The 19,142-nt window shown below is 39.9% G+C and overlaps 1 protein-coding gene and 1 long non-coding RNA gene across 37 annotated transcripts in view; one reads left to right on the top strand and one right to left on the bottom strand.

Moving 5' to 3' along the window:
- The window catches only part of LOC138763207 (contactin-4-like), a 2,221,540-nt gene that overhangs the window by 135,782 nt on the left and 2,066,616 nt on the right, over window positions 1–19,142 (bottom strand). The gene's annotated exons all lie outside the window — the stretch shown is intronic.
- LOC138763216 (uncharacterized) lies at window positions 1,663–17,892 on the top strand. Its single transcript, XR_011357406.1, has 3 exons — window positions 1,663–4,767; window positions 13,466–13,576; window positions 17,768–17,892. It is a non-coding gene; the product is annotated as an uncharacterized lncRNA (long non-coding RNA).

The raw sequence follows: 19,142 nt of genomic DNA, 5'->3' as shown, positions 1-19,142 counted from the left end.
TTCTAAAGCGCGGGTGGCCTGCAAAGAAGCTGGCAGTTAAAGTCAAAACAATTGTCGAGAGAGAGAGAGGCAACCTAGCAATGGTGATAACAGCTCATTGCCTGACCTTCAAGTTCCTGAAATTTAAGCTCCTGAGAATTTACACATCCAAAGAATAAACAAAGGTAATGCAGCAATTTTATACTGCTAAAAATAAACGACACCCCCTGAAGATGGAGTTAGACACAGGGGCAGAGGTGTTCCTAATGCCATTGCATGCAAAGGAAAGCTTGCTACCATGCCTCCTGGTAAAAAAAGCAACTGAAATAATTCTAAGATCTGTTACAGGAGACAGAATCAAAGTGTTTGGAGAATGTACAGTCCAACTACAATACAAACAACAGTATCCAAAAACACTCTCTGTCTACATCGTAGGTACCCAGGGACCAGCACCTTTCAGAAGAAACTGGCTACAACACATTCTCCTAGACTGGCTGGAAATCAATTCTATACTAAATGTAAGCCTCCCAGCCAGCACTTGACAACCACGTGGTGGTTTTCCAACAAGAATTGGGAAAAATCAAAGGTGTTCAAACCAAACTGCAATTAAAACTTAATGCAGAACCAAAATTATTCAAAGCCAGAACAGACCCATTTGCTATGAAAGGAAATATTGAGGCTGAATTAAACAAACATGAAGACATATTAGAACCAGTAGAATACAGTGATACGGCAGTGCCCATTACATCCATATGAAAAGCAAACAGTGAGATTCACATTTGCGGTGAGTACGAAATCACTATCAATCCATCACTCAAAATACTCGAACACCCATCCCTAAGGCAGAAGAATTATTCTAAGCACTAAACTGAATTATTCATAGCACTAAAATTCACAAAACGAGATTTGTCACAATCATATCAACAGATAGAATTGGACAAAAAAAAAATCAAGAGAATATGAGACCATCAATCCCCATCTGGGACTATTCACCTAGACACACAGGCCTTACGGAATATCAGCAGCAGCTGCGGTTTTTCAAGCAACGGTGGACAAATTACAACATGGACTCTCAGTTGGGTGTTACCTAGATGATATCATCGTCACAGGCCGAAACAACAGTGAACACTTACAAAACCTAGAAAAGGTTTTAACCAGACTACAACAGGCTAATATATGATTACGAAAGGACAAATGTGTCTTCATGCGTCCCTCGGTAACATATTGCGGTGGCGCACAGCCTAATGGCGAATTAGCCCCACTTGTATCGCCACGTGGTGGGACAGCCATTAGAGATAGCATTGAAATGCGCGTCAAAAGAACCAAAGACTTGTTGTTCCAAACCAAGGCCTTTATTAACTAAAAGTCTGGAGCATATCACATGTAGGTCGACCAGTCCAGAATGACCTGGTCTGGCTGGGAGCAATTCTTTAAGACCTGCCAGTAGGTGTGGCTATACTCTCAGCCAATCACAGTCATCCTACACTACAATCTGTACATAGAGACATTGGTGATAGAATCTGTACTATTACAAGCATCATCAGGGGTTTCTTCTTGACTCCAGCATCCCTTCCAGCGTGCACCCTGGGCAGCGATTATGACGTCACAATACACCAGGTGATTGAGCTCATGCTGCCCTTATAGGGGCTCGTTGAATTTGAATAAAAACATGTTGCCCTTAAAGGGGCACATTGAATTTGAATAAAAACAGTCATTAATGACCATCGATGTGGTGGCAGTGATTTACTTCAGCTCCTCAGAGCACCACATTGGTGACCCCAATGGGCCCAGATGACCTTCTGGACCCAACCAATGATGGTTAATGCTGTAGCTCTCAAGCTTCTCCCTTTCTGGCCACTTTGCCCACGGACGTGGTTCGGCCAAGTGGAGGCACAATTCCACCTCCACAACATCACAGCTGATACCACCAAGTTGTACCACATAGTGGGCGCCCTCGATCAGGACACGGCAGCAAGGATGGGCAATGTCATCCATTGGCCACCAGTGACCGAAAAGTACAGAACCCTCAAGAAATTCTGGGGAAATTTGGCCTCTCATCCCAGCAGCATGTGTACAGACTCTTACATCTAGATGGGTTGGGGGACCGCAGCCCCTCAGCCCTCATGGACAAGTTGTTGGAAGCCATGCTTCCTCTTCAGACAGATCTTTCTAGAACAGATGCCAGAAGCCATTCGGCTCCATCTGTCTGAAGAGGACTTCTCTGACCCCCGCCAGGCAGCAACCCAGGTGGATGCCCTTTGGAGAGCAAAGCAGGAGAATGAGGCAGCACTCAGCCAGGTCTCCAAGCCGGCACCCCGTCATCCAAACCCAGTCATCATAGTGCTTCGACCATCACTGTTGGGGGGGCTAAAACCCGCAAGTGCCGCCAGCCCTGCAATTACAAGGGAAATGGCCAGGCCAACTGCCGTTGATGGCTGCGATGGTTTGCCACGTGAACAGCCTCCTCTACATCCAAGACAGATACACAGGCTGCCAGTTCCTAGTCTTCCTAGTCAACACAGCGGCTGAGCTGATTGTCCATTCCCCCCACAATGCTGGAAACGCGGACTTGAACCACCGGTCCAACACTGCGGGCTGCCAATGGCTCTACAATCAAAACCTTTGGCACTCGTAGGGCACAGATACAGATTAGGGAAGAGCAGTCACTTGGAGATTCGTCCTGGCCTTGGTGAGCACAGCACTGTTGGGGGCTGACTTCCGAAGGGCTCACGGCCTGCTGGTGGATGTGAGGGGCAGGAGGCTGCTTAACACCCACACCTTCTGCTCAGTGCTCCTGGGCATGGCAGACAATGCCAGGTTGGAGATCGCCACAGTCACTGCCGCTGAAGATGAATTTGCTGGGATCCTCAGTGAGTTCCCTGACATCCTGGAGCCTCACTTCAAAATCACCTCCCCACGACAAGGAGTATTCCATCATGTCTCCACACTAGGGCTAGACAGCTGCCGCTGGAGAAATTGAAGCAACCCAAGGAGGAATTCTCCAGACACCAGGAGTTGGGCATCTTTTGCCGATTGAACAGCACTTGCTCGGTGCCGCTACACATGGTCCTGAAGTCATCGGGAGGTTGGAGGCCCTGCGGACCCCCATATCCAAGACTTTGTGGCCAATCTTCACGGCGCGCGGTTCTTTTCAAAGGCCAATCTGGTGCGCGGACACCACCAGATCCTGGTCCACTCTGATGACATTGGAAAGACTGCCATTATAACCCCTTTTGGCCTGTTCGTGTTTCTCTGCATGCCATTCAGCTTGAGGAACGCCGCCCAGACACTCCAGCACTTCATGGATGCAGTGGGTAGGAATTTGGTCTTTATCTACCTAGACGACATCCTGGTAGCTAGCTGCATTCGCGAAGAGCGCAAGGCCCATCTCTGTACCCTGTTCGCCCGGCTGGCAGAATTCAGCCTCATGGTCAACAAGGCCAAATGCCAGTTCAGGAAACAAACTTTGCATTTCCTGGGGCACACCATCACAGCATCTGGGGCAGCTCCGGCACTGGAGAAGGTGGCAGCCGTCCAACGTTTCCCCAAGCCCTCCTCCCTCAAAGGGCAACAGGAATTTGTGGGGATGGTGTACTTTTACCAGAGATTCATCCACAACACCGCCCGCATCATGCGCCCTCTGTTTACGCTGATAGCGACAATGGAGAAGATGTTGGCCTGGACGGGGGAGGGAGACGAGGCATTCACAGCGACGAAGTGGGCTCTCGCTGAGGCGACTTTGTTAGTGCACCTGCACCCAGCAGCACACACGGTGCTCTCCCTGCCAGGGGAATTCTTCGGCCTGCAAGCGGAGGCTATGCACAGAAAAAGTGAGCGGGTCACCGACCTCCGTAAATGCCTGAGCAATCTGACCCCACCGCCCACGTTGCACTACGGCACCTGACCATCTCATCGGCCCAAAGAACTCGAAGTGGCACAATTAGTCTTTGTCAGAAGGGGACCACAGAGAACACTGCTGCAGTGGCCTTATGAGAGACCATACAAGGTTCTCTGGCAGTCAGGCGGAACTTTTACTTTGTTCATGGGGGGCAGGGAGGAATTGTTTACTGTGGACCACTTGAAAGCCACCCACCTAGACTTATCTCAACCGGTCGAGGCGGCCGTGCCCAAGCGACGGGGCTGGATGCCCAAGCGACAGGAAGCGTAGCCGGTTCTGGGGGGGGTTTGTGTGGCGGTGCACAGCCAAATGGCAAACTGGCCCCGCTTGTATCGCCATGTGGCGGGGCAGCTATTAGGAGATGGCGTCTTCTCGACTCCAGCATACCTACCAGCGCGTGCCCTGGGCAGCGATTATGATGTCACAATGCACTGGGTGACTGAGCTCATGTTGCCCTTAAAGGGGCACATTGAATTTGAATAAAAACAGTCATTAATGACCATCGATGTGGTGGAAGTGATTTACTTCAGCTCCTCAGAGCGCCACAATATCTTAGATTTACAATCGACAACAAGGGGGAGTGAATGAATCCAGCAAGGCACCGTACCCCATACCCAACCAACAAATCAAAATTACAGTCCTTTCTAGGATTTGTTAATCACTACCAAAAACATTAACTTAATATGTCTACACTATGCAGTCTGCTGAACCAATTACTCAGCAAAGGTCAAACATGGTATTGGAACATAGAATCTCAAAACAACTAAAGGAAATACTAATGTCAACAAATAACGTGCTGATCCACTACGACCCGAGTAAAGAAGTTACACTAGGCATGGATGCTTCACCAGAGGGACCAGGAGCAGTACTATCCCAAATCACAGAAAATGGTGAGCAACCAGTAGCGTTTGTTTTGTGAACACAATTACACCCAATTAAAAAAAGAAGTTTTGGCAATAATACTTGGTGTAAAAAAAAAAATAAATAAAAAATAATAAAATAAAAATTCCACCAATATCTTTACGGAATAAAATTCACCCTGATCACAGACAAGCCTCTCAGTTGAATCCTAGGGCCACATAAAGGTATACCAGTATTAGCTGTGGTCAGAATTCAAAGATGGGCTATACTACTAGCAGTGTATAACTATGATCTAAAACATAAACCAGGAACACTCAACTGCCATGCAGATGCCTTATCATGCATGCTGCTACCTGAGACAGAACAACGAGAAGAAATTATTGAATGGTCACCAGAGGCAGCAGCCGTCAACTGCCAACCTGACTATCTATGGGTCCTGAGCAAACACCGGGACAGCAAACCATGCCGAGGTGGTCCAAAAGAGAAAGAAGACCACCTGAATGCTTCCCTTTTATAATTACTCATGAGATGTATTCTAATTATCATTTGTAGTCCTGGGCCTGATGTAATCTTATTAGTTTGAAGGGGCCAAGTCAGCATTTACCACGGGTGTCGGGGGGGGGGGGGGGGAGAAGAGTGTTGGGTAAAAACCCTCTCTCTTCTGGACATAATGATACCCATGTCATGATGTCACCCTTCCATAAAACCCTGTGTGTCAGTACCCATGTTAGTCTCATAGAAGTAAAGGATGAGAAAGCATCATGTCTCCAAGTCTTAATTGTATGAGTGCATACACAACAAGTGTATACTTTTACCCTCAAAAGGCACTTTTGAAGGATATTCCAGTTTTCCATTTAAAGTAGTGAAAGAGCATTTTCAATATTTAGGAATTACATGAAGAAAAATTTAAAAAAATTACTGAAGGAGAATTTCTGGGTATTGTTTGATAGGATTAAACAATTATTATTGGGTTGGTCTCCCATACCTAATACAATGATGGGACATATTAATTTGATTAAAATGAATATATTAACTAAATTCTCGTATCTTTTTCAAGCGCTACCAATTTTTAATCTCCAAATCTTTTTTTGAGCTCACTGGATTCAGCTATTTCTGTGTATAGTTGGCAAAGGAAAAAAAAAACTACATATAAATAAAGCCTATCTTCACAAAATTACATTAAATGGAGGATTATCACTTCCAGATTTTAGATTATACTATTGGAAGATTAATATACGTAATTTACTTTTATTATTACATTTGGATAAATAAGTGAATCATCCTTCTTGGGTAGAAATGGAATCACAGTTTACAAAAAAATCCTTTATGTTGGCAATTTTAGAATCCTTCTTACCATTTTCCAAATTAACAAATAATCCATTTATGTAAAATAGGTTGATAATTTGGGCTCATCTGAGGAAGTTCTTAAGGGTTTTTCACTGGCTAGTCCAATTATAGATAACCATCTATTTCAACCATCTTTGTTTGATGCAGGTTTCAAGGAATGGCATAGAAAAGGTATTCAAAGTTTCAAGGATCTTTTTATTCAAAATAATTTCAATTATCAGTCAAATTTAATCTTTCAGATATGCATTTTTTTTAAAGGCATTTATAAATTAGGCATTTTGTTCAGTCCAAGCTTTCGAATGTTCAACAAATTTCTAATACTAACACACTTGATCTGCTTTTTAACATAAAATTTTGTTTTCATGTTGGATTAATCACATGCATATATAAAAATTTACTGGACTGAAATTTAGTTCCAATGGCTGGGATCAAAAGAGATTGGAATATAACCTTTTCTCAGCTCTCAGCTTGATTAATGATTCTTCCTTTTGTATAAGACATTGTTTATTACAATTTAAGGTGGTGCACAGAATTCATATGTCTAAACTCAAATTATCCCATTTTTTGTGCAGACATTTATCCTTTGTGTGAGAAATGTAAAATTTTCAAAGAATCACCTATTCATATGTTCTGAGAATGCCCACATTTAGAGAGTTTAAGGAAAGATTTTTTAAACTCTTATCAACAATTTTCAAGATGAATTTGGAACCCTGCCCATTAATTGCTCTGCTTGGTTTTTCTCACGACTTAGAAGAACCTCTATCAGCATCTCAAGAAAAAAGTCTTAGCTTTTACTACATTGATAGCCAGATGAGCTATTTTATTGAAATGGAAAGGAGATGCATCCCCTACTCATATGCATGGCTATATGATGTCATGTCTTATTTAAGTTTAAAGTTTAGGGAAAATCAGATACAATATTAAAGATAGGAAGTTTCAATTTATGAAATTATGGGGCCCATTCTTAGATTTTTAAAAATATAATGGGAAGTCAAAAAGTAGTATATGTTCCGGTAATTCTTTGTCTGTTCTCTAGGGGTCACCAGTGATTCCATATCATTATTGATCTCTTTCTTCTCAAAAAAAAGTAACCTTGATTCGAGGGAGAGGATTAGATTAGTTTAGTTTTAGTCCTTTAGTTTTATTTTTCTTTTTTTTAAATCCTTATTATTTTAATATAACAGTCTATAATGGGTCTGACAAGGTTGCATTCATTAAGTCTATTACTAGATTAAGTTATTACCAGTATTAATGTAGATATCCACATTTTATTACTTACTCATTTTTTCTCTCCCTTTGGTAATTGCTTGTATACAATTGATTCATTATGTTACTGTCTCATTTATTATGTATGCTTATTATGTTAAACTCAATAAAAATGCATTAAAGAGAAAAATAAATTCTACTGATCTAATGCAGTGAAATTTCTATATTCAAATCCAACTTGAGTAAAACAAACTAGAATGTACATAGATAACACTGCTTATCACAAGGATAAATATTTTAATTAATCTACCCTGTTTGAATCACTGAGGCAAATTACTGAAATTTACTTGAAATGTAGCACAATATGATAAAATGTGAGCACTTCAAAAATGTATAAAGGTAAAATGCATAATGCCTTGTTAGTGTAAGTTAAATATCTTGGAGATTTCATACGGAGCATCTTCAAAGGCATTAATCTTCAGGAGATAGCTTGGCAAAAGGGTAAATGCTGCTGAATTTTGAACCAAGATAATTAACTTGGAACTCATGCAAGGCCAAAAAAAAATCACTTTGAAATAATTTTTATGACTGGGAGAGTCTTGGCCAAGGCAATCTTAACATAACAATTACAGCACGGAAACAGGCCATTAGGCCCTTCTAGTCCGCACCGAACCAAACACCCCTTTCTAGTCCCACCTCCCTGCACAATGCCCATAACCCTCCATCTTCTTCTCATCCATATACCTGTCCAACCTTTTCTTAAATAATACAATTGACTCCGCCGCCACTATTTCTCCCGGAAGATGATTCCACACAGCTACCACTCTCTGAGTAAAGAAGTTCCCCCTCATGTTACCTCTAAACCTCTGCCCCTTAATTCTTAACTCATGTCCTCTTGTTTTAATCTTTCCTCCTCTTAACGGAAATAGTCTATCCACATCCATTCTGTCTATCCCTTTCATAATCTTAAATACTTCTATCAAATCCCCTCTCAACCTTCTACGCTCCAAAGAATAAAGACCCAATCTGTCCAATCTCTCCCCATACTCCAGATGCTTAAACCCAGGCAACATTCTGGTAAACCTTCTCTGCACTCTCTCCACTCTGTTTATATCCTTCCTATAATTAGGCGACCAGAACTGCACACAGAACTCCAAATTAGGCCGCACCAACGTCTTATACAGTCTCAACATCACCTCCCAACTCCAAAATTCCATGCAATGATTGATAAAGGCCAGCATACTAAAAGCCTTCTTCACCACCCTATTCACGTGAGTTTCTACCTTCAGGGAACGATGTACCGTTACTCCTAAATCTTTCTGCTCTTCTGTATTCCTCAATGCTCTCCCATTTACCACGTATGTCCTATTCTGATTCTTCTTACCAAAATGAAGCACCTCACACTTTTCAGCATTAAATTCCATCTGCCATTTTTCAGCCCACTTTTCTAAGCAGCCCAAATCCCTCTGCAATCCTTGAAAACCTTCTTCATTATCCACTATTCCACCTATCTTAGTATCTTGTTTCAATACAAGGAATGAGGCATTTTAAAATGTGGTGCTTGGCAATTTTTTTAAACTCAGAGCGTAGAGAATCTTCAGACATCTTTGCTCCAGAATATGGTGGTGGCTGAATCATTAGAAGTATGTGAGGGGGAGGTGGTTAAATTTTGAGGGGAAGTTCTGTGGTAAATGAGCATGAGAAATAGTTAAAGCCAGCAGTGTAAAATACAAATTTAAGGGCCAAACTGCTTCATTCTTGTCATATCAGAAGCACTAAAAATATATCTGCACAAAATAATTCACAAATTTTGCAAAACTAAACTGTTGCAATAAAAGCCTGGAAATAAGTTAAAAATGTATTTGTCAGACTTTCAACAGCAATATCCTGGCAATTCAGTCAGCTATGGACTTAAAGTCCAGAGGATTCCGTGTTAATTGGCTGAGAAAAAAATTGCAGTGGGTGGATGGACGTTCTCAAGTCATGAAGGGAAAATCAATGCAACAATTGTTTAAAGATAATTCCCACTTTCATAAATTAATATTAAAAGCATAGCCTGAAGTCTACCAGAATAAATTAGAAGCATTGTGCATTAGAGACCAAGCAGTTTCCTTACTGAGTTTACTTTCTATACCTTTTTTTAGAATTGCTTCCAAACCACATCATGCCCACTCCTTTCTCCAAAATAAAGCCTCGCAATGGGAACAGATGGAGGAGCTTAGAGAAGGAAATAGCTTTCTTCGAAGAGACTAGGTGGGAAGAGGCGCAGTCCAAGTAGAAAGTAGGCTTGCACATTATGTTAATAGTCTGTCCCCTGAGATGGAGGCAAAGACATCAATAAGTGCAGCAGAGGCACCAAGAAAATTTGAGGACAGGGTGGAAGCTGGTGGTGGAGTTGATATAATTGACCAGTCACAGCATGAATGTAGCAGAGGAAGTGTTGGGGAGCGTTATCTGTTAAGGTTTATAACATTGATTGTTCAATGTAGCCATAAAAAAATTCCTGCATTAATTATCCTTGTAACCCATATTCTCTATTTCTCCATCAATTCTCTGGTCACAACCTTTTCCATCTGTTACTTTGAGGTAGATGGTACAGAAGCCTGAAAACCAGCTCCTCAGGGTTAAAGAATAGTTCCTTTCCAGCAGTGATCAGACTCTTCAACTTCTCCTTGGTACATGAATCATGGACTGTCTGCACTACTGAAAATCACTTTATTTTGTACTAGATATTCTGTAAATATTTATATTCATCTTCTACATTCATTGTCTCTTCTAATTTACTTCAATTAATGTATTATTATATATTTTTTTACAAGTACCTGTTCAGCTGCAGCAAGTAAGAATTTTGTGCATATGTTCATGAATAAAAAAAGTACAGGAAATAATAATTCAGAAAATATACTTCCAGATTATACTGCACTTTTCACAGTCTAAAAAAATGATTTCACCTTCTCAACATTTAATAACAAATCAACATGTTCCAGATAACCACAACTCCCAAAATATATAAAAGTTTCCATGCTGTATGTCTAAATAAATGGTTCTCAACCTTCCACTCACATACCACTTTAAGTATTCCCTATGCTATAGGTGGTCTGTGAAGGATTCCTTAAGGTGGTATGTGGATGAAAGAAAAAAAAAATGAAAACCACTGTTTTAATCATACCTAATTGACTTATTAAGTGCACAGTTTCTTAACTCCAAAGGAAATGGGTCAATGACAATTTTTCTCAAGCAAAATATTTCAGTAACAATTGGATCTAGACCAGGGGTCTCAAACTCAATTTACCTGGGGGCCGCTGGAGGTAGAGTCTGGGTGAGGCTGGGCCGCATCAGGTTTTCCACAAGAAAAGCTCTTACAAAAAGCATTCCAATGTTATCAAATGTCTTTATTTTTATTTTTTAACACAAAATAAGATGAAAAAATAAATAAATTAACAATTCATAAGAAAAAAAATCAATCAGTAATAAATAAATAAAATGAAAATAATAATAATACAGCAGATATAGAAGACTGAAGAAACCACATATAGTTGCTGACTGGAGAAATGTAATTATTATTATTCAGATTTAAATGTCTGTATTAACAGTTCTTTAACCTTTAACTTTCTGAAGATGAATGGAACATTGAACATAAACTGTTATGAACATGTCTTCTTCTGCCTACTTCTTACTGCTAGAGATCTGGCAGCGCTTCCTCTCGCATAGCCGAGCCACATTTGGCTTAAGGGAGGAGGCAGTTGAGACTCTCAGTAGGGCTTGAAGGTGCTCATTGGTACTTGGACTTATTGAAGTTCAAGGTAGAGAAGAGCCTTTCGCACAAGTATGTGCTCCCAAAAAGACACATGGTCCGCTTGAACATTCGGGAAAGCTCAGGGAAGCTGGGGGGCAATTCTCTCAAAAATTGACCAAGCTTGTCTGCTTTTCCACTCACCTCCTTGAACTTGGTTTTGAGTTCAGAGTTGCACTGCAGGTCAATGAGCTCCATTTGAAGCACAGGAGGAGCATCTTGCACATCAAAGGAGAAGGGGTCCGCAAAAATTTGAAATGTGGCTCTGTGCATCTTGAAGTCTGCAAATCTGTGATTAAATTCCTCCTGTAGCTTCAAAATGACATCCACATACTTCTCACCACTGAATGGTGTGCCTGAATCCATGAGTGCCTTGCATGCTTGGAAATGGCAAAGGTTTGTCTGAGAAAGCTGGGCTTTCTATGTTGTCATAGGCAGCACTGACAAGTTGCCCCTGGCCTTGTAATTTCTTGTTCAGTACATTAAGCTCATGTGTAATATCAACAAGAAAAGTTAAGTCCATGAGCCATTTGGGATCACTTAACACGGGAACAGCAACCTCATCTTTCTCCATGAAGGCTTTCACTTCCGCTCTCAACTCAAAATATCTTTTCAATATGTTTCCTCTGCTGAGCCAACGTACTTCGGTGAAGTAGAGCACATCCCCATAATCTGACTCCATTTCCTCTTAAAAAAAGCACGGAAACTTCTGTGCTTTAAGCTCCTGGATCTGATTTGGTTGATGCATTTCACAACGACAGACATCACATTATCAAACTTCAGGCATTTGCTTCAAAGAGCCTGCTGATGGATAATGCAGTGCAGAGCAATGGCCTCCTCCACACTCTCCTCTTCCAGTTTTTCTTTGACAAGTGCCACCAGTCCATTTTTCCTCCCTGTCATTGATGGCGCTCCATCGGTTGTTATTCCAACAAACCTCTTCCATGGCAAACCGGCATTCTCAATGGCATCACACAGCTGGTAAAATATCTCCTGAGCGGTGGTCTGGCCATACATTGGAATTACTGTGAGCAACTCCTCTGTGACTTCAAAATTGTCATCAACACCACGAACATAGATTGCGAGCTGGGCAGTGTCGGTGATGTCTGTGGTCTCATCAAGAGTGACTGAGTATACACTGAAACATTTTGCTTTCTCACACAGTTGATCATAAACGTCACTTGACAGGTCATAAATGCGCTCTGCCACGGTGTTGGCAGAAAGGCTGATGTTGCTAAACTGACCTTTCTTTTCTGGACAGACAATACTTGCAGCCTGTAATATGCACTTTTTGACAAATTCACCTTCTGTGAATGGCTTTCCTGCTTTAACAATCATCTCGCTAACCATGTAGCTAGCTTTGACTGCTGCATCATTCTCTTTGGTTGCTTTCTTAAAGAAATCTTGTTGCCTCACTAGACATGTTTTAAGATTAGCAACCCGGTTGGCTCTCTCATCTCTTTGGTATTTTGCATACTCCTCAGCATGTCTAGCTGTGTAATGACGTTTCAAATTGTATTCTTTGCGCTCTGCAACTTTCTCTGTGCAAATAAGACACGACGGGATACCTCTGTACTCAACAAAGAAATATTGCACTTCCCACTTTTTCTGAAATTGTCTGTGCTCATCACCAACCTTTCTCTTCCCTGAAGGCTTTAAAAAAGACATGTTTGGGCTGTATAATATATATAATTCCACTTGGTGTCACTGTTGCGTTGAAGTTTCAGTGTTTAGCCGATGCATCTTTTCCGCTTCTTTTTCTGTCCCGCTGAGCAACAACTTCCGGGTTCAGACTGGAGGCCGAAGCGCGTGAAGCGGGAGCGGCTGCAGAAATTGCGCATGTGCCGCGTGCATATAATGACAAATAGAAAATGCACACAAATATGCTTATATTCGCAATAAGCCCAGCCGATGTCCTGCCCCCGAGAGCAATATACCCCACCGTGATTGGTAGGTTCGTTCAGCTCCGCACACAACACTGAAAAGTGCCAACCATATCAAACTTGCGGGCCGCACTAACATTAAACTTTCATATTAAGGCGGGGCCACAAACTATTGTCCCGAGGGCCGCAGTTGCCCCGCGGGCCGCAAGCTTGAGACCCCTGGTCTAGACCAATGGTTCTCAACCTTGCCTTCCTATACCCATACCACCTTAAGCAATTCTTTACCAATTACAGAACACTTATGGCATAGGGATTACTTAAAGTGGTGTGTGAGTGGAAAGAAAAGGTTGAGAACCACTGATCTAAATTAAAAATAATCTGCAGTGAACCAATCAAGTAGTATTGAAAATACACTCACATCATCTTTTTAGCAATTAATGTTTTGTGAACAGTGACATAAACAAATTCATATTAACTTTATTGCATCTGCTAATACAGTATCATTCAACTGCTGTGGAAATACATCAAGTTGGCAAAAGCTTTTCTGCTGAGTACTGTGTATAATGATCTGCAGGATGGAATCACAGAATACCTTCACGATAATCTACAGTATGGATAAGTGAATTGATTTAATTATTCATCTGTTTAATATACTGTTTGACTTTATTTTCTAAAGAAGTCAATTAAAGGATGCTTGATTGAGGTTGGATAAAATTACATAAAGACTTTTATGTTGAAACTGCTTTTAAAATTAAAATCACTTCCAGTTGGAAATATTCTGAAAATGCAATAAAAACTGCAGTAGAATTGGCATATGACACTTCTAAAACATGTTTTGACATCACCTGGTGCTTTTCTCCAGAACTATTATGATTTAAATTTCAGCAGTGTCCATCACTGCATGACTGTGATATCAACCAAGCTTTAGATTAGATCGAAAAAGTGGGAAAATGATTTCCAACTAAAGGCAATTTCTGCTGAGAAAATGTTTTCTTTAATCAGCTCCCAACTGTTGTTTTTATTCAGTGAATTGCAGATCATGTGAAACAGTTTCTCTCATTTCATAATGGAAAATTATATATAAAATAAAATTTAGTTTGCAAAAGAAACACGAGGTCAACTGCCAGCAAGTGATTTTTATCTCTGATTCATGGTCAAAGACAATTTAACTAGTTTGCAACCCGAAGTCATCTTCTATTCACGTTTCCCATAAAAGCATTGCCTATCACATTCTAAATAAAGAAACAAAAATGCCATTAATAATTTGATTTTGCACTGCCCCTTTAACATTTACCTCAGGTACTTTTTATAAAAACATATTTGATATAAAAATTTTAAAACCATGCTACAATTAATTGAATGGATTGGAAAAAAAAATCCTGTTTCTTGATAAGTTTGCCACTGTTCACCAATTTCGCAGCAAGCTAGAGAAGAAAACATTCAACAGGTATGGAAAAATGTGGTCAAAGAGAGAGCTATTACAGAAAACTCAAAGAGGGAAGACATAATAGAAGGATTTAAAGAGGAAATTGCAGAGCTTTGGACCTAAACAGCTGGAGATTGAATTGTCAATGAGAAATCAAAGGAAAAGATATGGCATGGGGGATGGACACCTGGCCAGATTTGGAGTGAAAGATGAAAGTCTGTAGAAGCTGTGATTGTAGTTAAAAACTCAGGAATGCTGGAGGTACTCAGCCAGTCTCAGTGTTCATAGGAGGTAAAGATGTAGTATTGATGTTTCAAGTCTGTGGTTTTCCTCAAGGTATATGTAAGAAAAGAGACAGGCATCTGTACTAAAGGCTGGGGAAAAAGAAAGGGGTGAAGAGAGGATATAGACCACAGTCAAAGGGTGTTATGATAATAGGTCAGGAGAGAGGAAAGGTGAGAATTGATTTTGACTCTGTGAAAGAATACAAGGGGAAAAGTGAATTGAGAGAGGGAGAGCTATAGGAAAGGAAACATGGGGATGGGTGGGAGGGGGCTGATCTAACAGAAATGCTAATGTCATCCAGTTGGAGGGTGCTCGGATGGAATATGGTGTTCTCAGTCTAGCAGTGAATGAGACCAAGGACAGACATGTCAGCAAGGGAATGGGATGGGGAATAGAAATGTATGGCCACAAAGAGATCTATGCTATTGAGGCAGACTGAACAGAGATGATCAATGATGTGATCTTCCAGTCTGTGCCCAATCTCTCCAATGTAGAGGGTATCACAACAGGAGCATCGGATGCAGTAGATGACCCCTCCAGATTCACAAGTAAAATTTTGCTTCACTTTTAAGGACTATTTGGTACCCCGAATCATGGTGAGGAGGAGGTGTGGGTGCAAGTGGAGCATCTCCTGCCATTACATGGGTAGGTGCCAAAGGGAGTGATTGGTTGGGAGGGTGGAGTGGATGAAGGAGTCACATAGGGAACGGTCCCTGCAAAAGGTGGATGGGGAACACGTTTTGGGATCTGGGAGGTCTAAAGTCAAGAAATAGACAGGGATAGATGTTCCATTCTTTCATACACCTGACTATCCAGGATATTGCACCAGCTCTCTATGTTCCTCTGCAGAAATGCTATTTACAGCAAAGAAAAGTTACAAGATTTTTCACTTTTTGAGTTTCCACAGAACTCCTAGGCATGTCATTGAAGTAGTATCCAGGCCTTATTTTTAATCCATGTTGTTTAAAACTATACATATACAGCCAAAATTGCCTGAAATTGGCTTTAATGCTAAAAACAGGGGGGGAAAAAAAACACATTTGCAGCATTTTTGATACAGAAATCTCTGAAAAAAATTATCCCCTTCTGACTGCCCCATTAAATATTGGAATATCATCAATAATGTGTGGTGAAGTATTTGATTTTCTTTATGAGATTCTTTCATGGATATTTAAATGGGAATTTTATAAAGATTTGTACTGCCACCATCATTTTGTATGTATCTTGTACTTGGTTGGAAAGGAGTTCTGCAGTTATTTGTCTAGTAGATGGCATTCTCCTTGATTTGCAATTCTGAGTGTGAATTTTCAAATTACCATGGAAGGGAATAGATAAAATATCCACAGGTCTTGATTGCTGAAAACATGATTTTTTTTTCAAGTAAATACAGTAAAATTCCCCATTATCTGAATTAAATCAACTGGCAAAAAATACGGGAGTTTAAAATTGGTTCCCCCAATGGCCAGTTCACTAATCATGCAACATGCAATCTCAAACAACCAGCAAATCTATCAATCCCTGTAGGTGCTGAATAGCAGGGGTTTTAGTGAAGTTTCTCTAAAGCTCCATCAGCTACTTTAACCTTCTTGCTAGTTTTGACATAAATTGGTGAAAGAGATATTTTTCAATAGACAATTAATGAAACAAGAAAATATCACAGGTTTATGTACATCTCAAGTCCCACTCCAGAGATGTGAGAACATAAATTCAGGCAGGCATCCCAATGTGGTACAAATGGAGCACAGCAATGTTGAAGTTGCTGACTTTAATGAAACATTGGACAGGGACTTCGACAATTCCTTCAAGTAGATGCAAATCATCCAAAGGCTCTGTTGCAGAGAAGCCCAATGGATTATTGGTAGTGGTCTGGCCTATATTTATCCTTCAGAAAATATTGCAAAAAAGATCTTGTGGTTGTTGACATTACTGTTTCTGCAATAAAGGTGTGATAAAAATGGCTGCAAACACTGAATGTAAAATAAATACTTTGAGAGTGGAAAAAATGTTAGCATTTTTTCAGTAATTCTGGTGGATGGTACTCCTGCTTCAACTCAACTGCTGTTCGATCCCTCACCACAGCCTTGTTATCTCTGAACTTGATTGTTTCAGTGCAATATTGATCAGCTTCCTCTCATTCACTCACTGTACACTTGTCAACCCAAACTTTGTCACTTGCATCCAAGTTATTTATAGTGCTCAACCTGGATGACAATCTATGAGAGGGGTAGGGATGATCAATTCATGCACATTTAATAGAAAACAATAGTATTATATTTGGGGAAAAGAATTTTTTTTAAAAGATGAGCAGTAGTGTGACAAATAGTCTTGATGCTCACTGTTTCAGTAACCTGTATTTAATTCTGATCTCTGGAGCTCCCGATGACTGCATGGGTTTTCTCCTACATCCCAAGAACCTACAAGTTGGCAGGTTAATTGGCCACTGTAAATTGTCCCTCATGTGCTTCAATATTGAGGGGAATGATGGGAATGTAGGGGAAAAAATATAGGAATAGTGAATAGTGCTTGCTTGTCATGATGAATTTAATGGGCTGAAAGGCCTATTCTGTGCTGTATAACTTTAATGAAAGACAGTATCCTGTGGAATAACAGTTATATGGACCAGTTTCTATAAAGAAAAAACCAAATCTACTGAATTTCTATGCAATTCTATGGACGTTGTAAACTTGTTTTCTCAGTCAAATGATTGTTTGTCCTGAGATATTCCATTAACAGATTACAGCGATCTCCAAGATTTGATTAATTATCAACCAATTTGAAAATAAGCTGTTACCAAACATGCAACCAAACAAATTATTCAAAGATCATTAAAATTAACTCTCTCTTTTGTCGAAAACATAACAGGATTTTTAATGTTTTGGAGGTTAGGATTTAATGGAACCCTGGAAGGAGGAAACAACTTTTTTGTCATTTCAGTTTACCATGAAGACATGGACACATATAGTGTGTAGCAATAATTTGCACATGGGAATGCACAAGAGCAAGAGAAGGAATTCCCTCTGTGATAATTGGCAAGCTATGGGGAATTTATCAGATACTACTTGTCTAATTATGTTTTTCCACTTCAACAGAAATTTTCTTCATTGTCTTATGGCATAGAAAATTGGTTCCAAAATGGAAAACTTTTAAGAAAACAGAAGGTCCTCAAAATTTTCTCCACACAAGAACTGAGTTGGTTGCAATCAAATATAAGTGAAGTATATTTAAATTATATTGTTAAAACAGATTAATAAATCAATGAAAATTAAATTTGTCACTGCAAAGTTACATTAAAAAAAATCTTCAGGATGTCAACTGCTAAAGTTTAGGCTAATTAAACAAGTGTAACTGTTTGAAAGAGAAATTTACCATTCCGTGGATGATGCAAACAATATGAAACCCATTTCAAACAACCTGGAATATTGTCTGATGGTTTAATTTGGCTTGTGTGGTTAAAATAAATGCAAAATTGGCCTCAGTAGCTTCAGCCTGAGTGATACCACATGGTGAATGGAGTCTTGGAAAATTTACCTAATATTGAAGTATTGGCTTTTCAATTCAGAGTTGATCTGCACTTAACAAATAATTTTGCTCCTGTTTATTTTAAAAGTGAAAAAAAATACACACAATAAGGAAATACTGCTCAAGGAGTAAGAGAGTATCTTAAGAGACTTATTCCTTCAGATTGTATTTTACATTTATGCTTCAATGATTTACAAAATACAGCAAATTCTGAATTTCAAAAGCATCTTGCACCAATTTTATTTTTATGAATGATCTCCATAAAGACAGCTGTCATCATAAATTTTGAGGAAAATGCAATAAATGGGCAAGGCCAGGGTAGATATGTGGAAAAATGTAAAATTATTGACTTTGTTTGAAAAACTAGAATGATGAAATAATTTTAAAATGGAAAGAATTTGAAAGGATATTCAAGGGATCTTGTCCAAGCAATGCTTGTATGTGACTGCAGGAAGAATTGAATACAAGAGAAACATACAAGGCTCAAGTGGGACAGCAACTGGAATATTATATTAAAATCATCCCCATGGAAGAAATACTCACTGAGTGAAAAACCACCAGATTGATTGTTGGGATGGTTTGAATGTCATACAAGGATATATCAAGCAGAATTGGCTTGACATTCTAGAGTTTTAAGAATGAGAGATGAACTCCTGGAATAGTATATAATCCTTGCATGATTGGATAGAGTTGATCCAAAGTTAATGTTTCCCCTGGCTAAGGTGTCCAGTATCAGGATTCACTGTCTCACATAATGGATCAATAATTTAGGGTGGAGATAAGGAGAATTGTCATCATACCAAAGGATGTATATTTTTGGTATTCAGTGGAGTAGGGATAGGATTGAAAGGCTTTTGCTTTTACAACAAAGTTCAAAAATCTTGGAATACTACAGCAAAGTAGAGTTTATTCAAGAAATAAAATTGTGACTGCATTTGAAGGAAC

Source organism: Narcine bancroftii, chromosome 5, assembly GCF_036971445.1.
Source record: "Narcine bancroftii isolate sNarBan1 chromosome 5, sNarBan1.hap1, whole genome shotgun sequence".
Classification (NCBI taxonomy): domain Eukaryota; kingdom Metazoa; phylum Chordata; class Chondrichthyes; order Torpediniformes; family Narcinidae; genus Narcine; species Narcine bancroftii.
Note: the sequence above shows the minus strand (reverse complement) of the source record. Positions and strands in the feature narration are given on the sequence as shown.